This window comes from Mytilus galloprovincialis, chromosome 2, assembly GCF_965363235.1.
Source record: "Mytilus galloprovincialis chromosome 2, xbMytGall1.hap1.1, whole genome shotgun sequence".
NCBI lineage: Eukaryota > Metazoa > Mollusca > Bivalvia > Mytilida > Mytilidae > Mytilus > Mytilus galloprovincialis.
The window spans coordinates 98718057-98724087 of record NC_134839.1 but is presented as its reverse complement, the minus strand read 5'-3'; the positions used below and the strand labels follow the sequence as shown (position 1 = coordinate 98724087).

General features: G+C 33.7%; 1 long non-coding RNA gene across 1 annotated transcript; it reads left to right on the top strand.

Annotated features, from left to right (window-relative positions):
* The first annotated feature begins 1658 nt into the window (after positions 1 to 1658).
* Positions 1659 to 2324, top strand: LOC143065059 (uncharacterized). The gene is made up of 2 exons (XR_012975390.1): positions 1659 to 1745; positions 2233 to 2324. It is a non-coding gene; the product is annotated as an uncharacterized LOC143065059 (long non-coding RNA).
* Positions 2325 to 6031: the final 3707 nt, after the last annotated feature.

Here is a 6031-nt window from a genome sequence, read left to right as displayed (position 1 = left end):
TCAGGGTACTGACGTTGTTTAACATCTTTTAGAAAACGTGTTATAGTATTCTTTTATTTGCCTTTATGAATATCACTTACTGTACAGTCTGTTTTTGGTGATTTCTATTTCAAGTGGCTCTGTACTTAAACATCCCGTCATAGTATTATTGTTCTATGGTAAAAACATTTGTATTCTTGTCTTTAATTTTTGCTAATGTGCTTTATCTATATGCCTTTTTGTGCTTCTTTGTTACATATTTGTTTGTTTTCATAGTGATTAAGGTTATAACACAATGTTGACTGATGTACCCCGATTTTTGACTATTATGACTATTATGTCTGAGGGGTTTTCACCCATCGTTTTCAGCCTAATTGAATTTTATGCGACTGACATACAAGTGAGAGGTTTAGCTAGCTTTAAACCCAAGTTTAATCCACCATCTTTTACATAAGATAATACCTGTACCAAGTCAGGAATATGAAAGTTGTTATCCATTCGTTTGATGTGTTTGAGCTTTTGATTTTGCTATTTGATTAGGGACTTTCCGTTTTTAATTTTCTTCGGAGTTTAGTATTTTTGTGATTTTACTTTTTTCATAACCTTATGACTCAGTATATTCTTGAAAGGGGCACTAGCTGTCAAATTTATGTTCTCCGATTTGACTCAAATTCTCATATTAATATAGGATTTAAAACATACTTAAACCGGTATCCAAATTACAACAGCCTCAGGTAATACACAGTTAACAAAGCAGGTACTCGATAATCTATATCAGAATTTCGTTAGTATTTCGGTCTAGACGCCATCTAATTAACTATCGAGATGACTTCCGAATACTGCTGACGATCACATAGCCTGATATAAAAATAAACATAAATATATATAAATTGTGACCTCGTGTAATTGGATTTTTATAGGTCTGTTCGATTTCATGTTTTAGGTTAGAAATATAAGTCTTTTGATGTTTTTACCTGTATAAGAATGCTTTATTGTGGATCGAATTACTGTCTATGTTGACAATCGTTTCCTATTAATGGCTGAACACGACTTATACCTGTTCTGTCTTAGCTATTCCTAAGCAGTTGAGTTGCCAGTAATCAACACTATAATAAATAAGAGACATTGATCAGAAGAAACGCGATTTCTTATAACCTATAGTTGAATAGAATTTTACACATCAAACAAAACAATCTATTTAAGTTTTTAGCATATCAATAGGATTGATACCAATAATAATGCACCATTAAGCACTTCGAAAAGAAGTCGGCTGAGGCAATAATAGACATATATGACATCCAAACGTTATGCTGAAAATACGAAAAAATAATAAATGTAAAGCCAAACCTGGACAAGAAATGAGAGTTTGGTACGAAGGCATACATTCTTGAATTTAAAATGAATACCAAAACTTTAGAACTGCAACTTTAATACTACTAAATCAACTAAAACAGTTAAAGAAGTAATTCTATTTGAAAATTCTATCGTTAAACACTTTTTTGCATGAATGTGTCATCACTTACATTTCCATCTTAAAATACAATATTTTGTGTCTAATTATAGCAAAGATCTTGTACACCATGACAATACTGGGTGATATGAAGTTTTTGTCTAAGTACACGTTGCCCTTATGATATTGCATCCTTGAGGTTTTTGTACATAACAACTTACAGTTTCAAGGTAAGTACATTGAGCATAAAAGTATATAATATGAAGCGCAATTGATGTCTTCACTATGCATTTAGGCCAGATCCCTACCAGTTTAGGTAAGTTTGTATATTTTCATATGTATGTAGTATATTGCAAATTGAATTTTGTAAAAAATATTTTTGATGAAGAAAAAAAGAACGATATAATTGTAAAAAAAATAGAGGAACTGTGGTTAAATAACAGAATCCTCCTTGATAAACTGTATGTGTATGGATTCATCTTGTTCTTACGTAATAGATCTTTTTTTCTAACGGCTACAATAAGATACCGCAGCAATGGTTTGCGCTTTTTTAATTATGGGTACACACACAGAGCCATGAAATATTTATATTTTCTCTTTGTAAAATACACAAAAAAGATCAATTGTTGTAAAGGAGAAGATTGTATTTTCTAAGTTACCTACAATGAATGCAAAATGATCAGCTTACATCAACATGTTTTCGCATCCCGAGGAAAGACAAACTTTGCAACGGAATTATTTAATTCAATTGACAAATCAAGATCTTTTTTTTATTTTAATTATATTTTTTTTTTCATTTACAGATTCCGTAATCAACAACTGATATTGCGACGAAAAATACCATCATGACGTCGAAAGCTGCCCCTATGCAAACAAGGACTACCCCTTCGACGACTACCCCTGTGCCGACAAAAACAACCATAACGCCGGAAACAACTAGTAAAATGCCGACGAAAACTGCCATAATACCAGAGAAAACTACTCCCTTGCCAACGAAAACTACCATTACGCCCGAGAAAACTATGACTAATCCGACGAAAGCACCCATTACGCCAGAGAAAACAACCACTTGTCCGACGAAAGCGGCCATTACGTCAGAGAAAACAACCACTAGTCCGACGAAAGAGCCCATTACACCGGAGAAAACTATAATAACACAGGAGAAACCTACACCTATTCAGACAAAAGCTATAATTACGCCTCAGAAAACTACCACTCTTCCGACAAAAACTGCAATAACGCCGGAGAAAACTACCCCTATGCCGACGAAAACTACCATAAGTATAACGCCAGAGAAAACTACACCTATACCGACAAAAACTACTCCAGGTGAGTCTCCGTATTATGCATTTACATTATATTGTTCTCCAATGTTTTATTTAAGTGTAAAGTTTTTCACTTGTTTTTTATTAAAATTTTTGGATATACAAATATCAAATTTGTCACATTGTATAAATGGGGGGCTGTGTGGTGAGAATCAATGAGACAGCAACCTAACAACACCGAGACCATCCTTCTCACAATATCTTCATACCACTAGTTAATTACATCAGATGTGGTTGCCTTAACTTAAAATGACTTTAAATTTCAACTAGAATAGTCAGCGTCTTCAGTTGTGTTCATCGTGTTGATAACTTGTATTGGTCTGGACTTTGCAACTGCGGTTAGCTAATAAAAAATGTTCTTCTTAAAATTTCAAACCAGAAAAATCCTTGGCCAAACTGGATAAGGATGTATATATTAGACAATAGATAGCGAAATGCCCAATAAAAGAAAAAACTACTTTCTATTTTATTTTTACAGTGGTGTCTGGAATTGAGTTCTTGAAAGAAAAGTGGAATGTCTGGTATCGCACTCTTGATGTGAATCATGACGGGGTTATCACACGTGCTGACGTTGACTACACACTCAAGCAATTCCTTCTAGTTGAAGGCCTAAGCAAATCTAAGGGAAAGGTGGAAGCTGCTAAAATAGGAGCATGGTGGGAGAAATACATCCTTAAAGGGAATAATAAAATAACCAAGGCTGACCTCTTAAAAGATTTAGAAAAAGGGTATACCGAAAACAAGAAAAATTTTATCGCAAAAATGAAAGCCTTGTGTGAAGACATTATTTGCATTCTGGATACAGACAAGACTAAAATGATTTCACTGGATAACTACGTCAAGGCATATAATATATATGGTCATGACAACGAGGCTCTCATTAGGAAGGCATTCGAACTTTACAAACCAAGCCATGGTATGGTTCCGATACAGGAATACATTGAAGACTGGCTTCTATTTCTCACCAATGATGATCCATCGAAGAATGATGTTGTATATGAAACATACAAGGCTTGTTTGGTATAAACAATTGCACAGAAGAATGAAGTTTATGGAGACTAATTGATACTCCAATTTGTCTTTGTTGTCCAATTTATTATGTTTAACTTTTAAACGTAACTAATATATCATTTATAGTCACAAAGTTATCTTTTATTTAAGTAACAATTTAATGAATGTTATTTCCTAGGTATCTTATACCAATGGAAAAAAAATACCAGAGTAAACCCACGAACCTTTACCATCAACCACGAATAGTTCAATAATTATGATAGAAGAGCAGTCTCCCTGTTTTTGGTAGTCGATCGGTTATTTATCCTTTAGTTTTAAGTCGTGTGGTCATATTGTAGATTACAATGTCAGGTTACTTGATTTAGCCCATTTTGCTTTATATTTAGGTATGTTGGGGGTGCATTTTTAGATACAGATTTTTTTTATAGAGTTTGTAGAGAAAATGGTTGATTCCTTGAGTTAAATTGGTGCAATGATGTTTTGCTTTTTTTATGCCCCACCTACGATAGTAGAGGGGCATTATGTTTTCTGGTCTGTGCCTCCGTCCGTTCGTCTGTGCGTCCGTTCATGTTAAATATTTTGGTCAAGGTAGTTTTTGATGAAGCTGAAGTCCAATCAACTTGAAACTTAGTACACTTGTTGCTTATGATATGATCTTTCGGATTTTAAAGCCAAATTAGACTTTTGACCCCAATTTCACGGTCCATTGAACATAGGAAATGAAAGTGGGAGTTTCAGGTTAAAGTTTTTGGTCAAGGTAGTTTTTGATGAAGCTGAAGTCCAATCAACTTGAAACTTAGTACACTTGTTGCTTATGATATGATCTTTCTAATTTTAAAGCCAAATTAAACTTTTGACCCCAATTTCACGGTCCACTGAACATAGAAAATGAAAGTGGGAGTTTCAGGTTAAAGTTTTTGGTCAAGGTAGTTTTTGATGAAGCTGAAGTCCAATCAACTTGAAACTTCGTACACTTGTTGCTTATGATATGATCTTTCTAATTTTAAAGCCAAATTAGACTTTTGACCCCAATTTCACGGTCCACTGAACATAGAAAATGAAAGTGGGAGTTTCAGGTTAAAGTTTTTGGTCAAGGTAGTTTTTGATGAAGCTGAAGTCCAATCAACTTGAAACTTAGTACACTTGTTGCTTATAATATGATCTTTCTAATTCTAAAGCCAAATTAGACCTTTGACCCCAATTTCACGGTCCACTGAACATAGAAAATGAAAGTGGGAGTTTCAGGTTAAAGTTAGTAAAGTCAGCATATGTTCTCTATAGTATAATCTTTCTAATTTTAATGTCAAATTAGTTTATTACCCAATTTCACGGTCCACGGAACATGGAAAAGGATAGTGCGAGTGGGGCATCCGTGTAGACTTTGGACACATTCTTGTTTTAAATGTTTTTATTCTAAATATATTTAAACACTCGGGAAGTAAGTCCAGCAAAAAATGTGAATTGTTGTAAAAAAAAGGTCTATCATCACGAGGGATACGGTTTTTATATTTTCACAATGAATTTAGAACTACAAAGGAATTTTTAATATATAAAGATGTATGGCCTGTTTTGCTATTCATTAACTAATCAGGTAAATATTTTAAGGCATTTTAATGTCAAAAAGCATTAACTATATACCTTAAAGAATTTTAAAATATACCAAATGAATCCATAATATAAAGATATAATTTAGCTCTATATATTTCTATGTAAATATAAAAAAGGAGGTGGTGTATGATTGCTAATCCACAAGAGACCAAAATGACAGACACAGAAATTAACAACTATAGGTCACCGTACGGCCTAATAATGAGCAAAGCCCATACCGCATAGTCAGCTATAAAGGGCCCGAAATGACAATGTAAAACAATTCAAATGAGAAAACTAACGGCCTCACAGGCGCGTAGCTCCCTATAAGCTAACACGCAGTTGCGTGCACATCGATTCGGCATGCAAAAAAAAATTGGCAAAATAAAAATTTATAGATTGAATGTTAAAGGAAACACCTATGTTGTCACTTTTTTAATTGATGAAATATCATTAAATAACGACAATGGTTTCAAAATAAAAGTGTTATTGGAGGTTATGACTAAATCGGACAGTAACTTGTATCTTTTACAAGATTTGAATTTGTAATACTCAGTCTAAGACATGTAGTTTTTGGAGCACATTTTACAGTGTACGGTTCATTAGTTTGGAATGAGATGTACCAATCGGCATTAGAATTATCAGAACCCTTCGATATCGTTGAAAATATGCCGAGGCG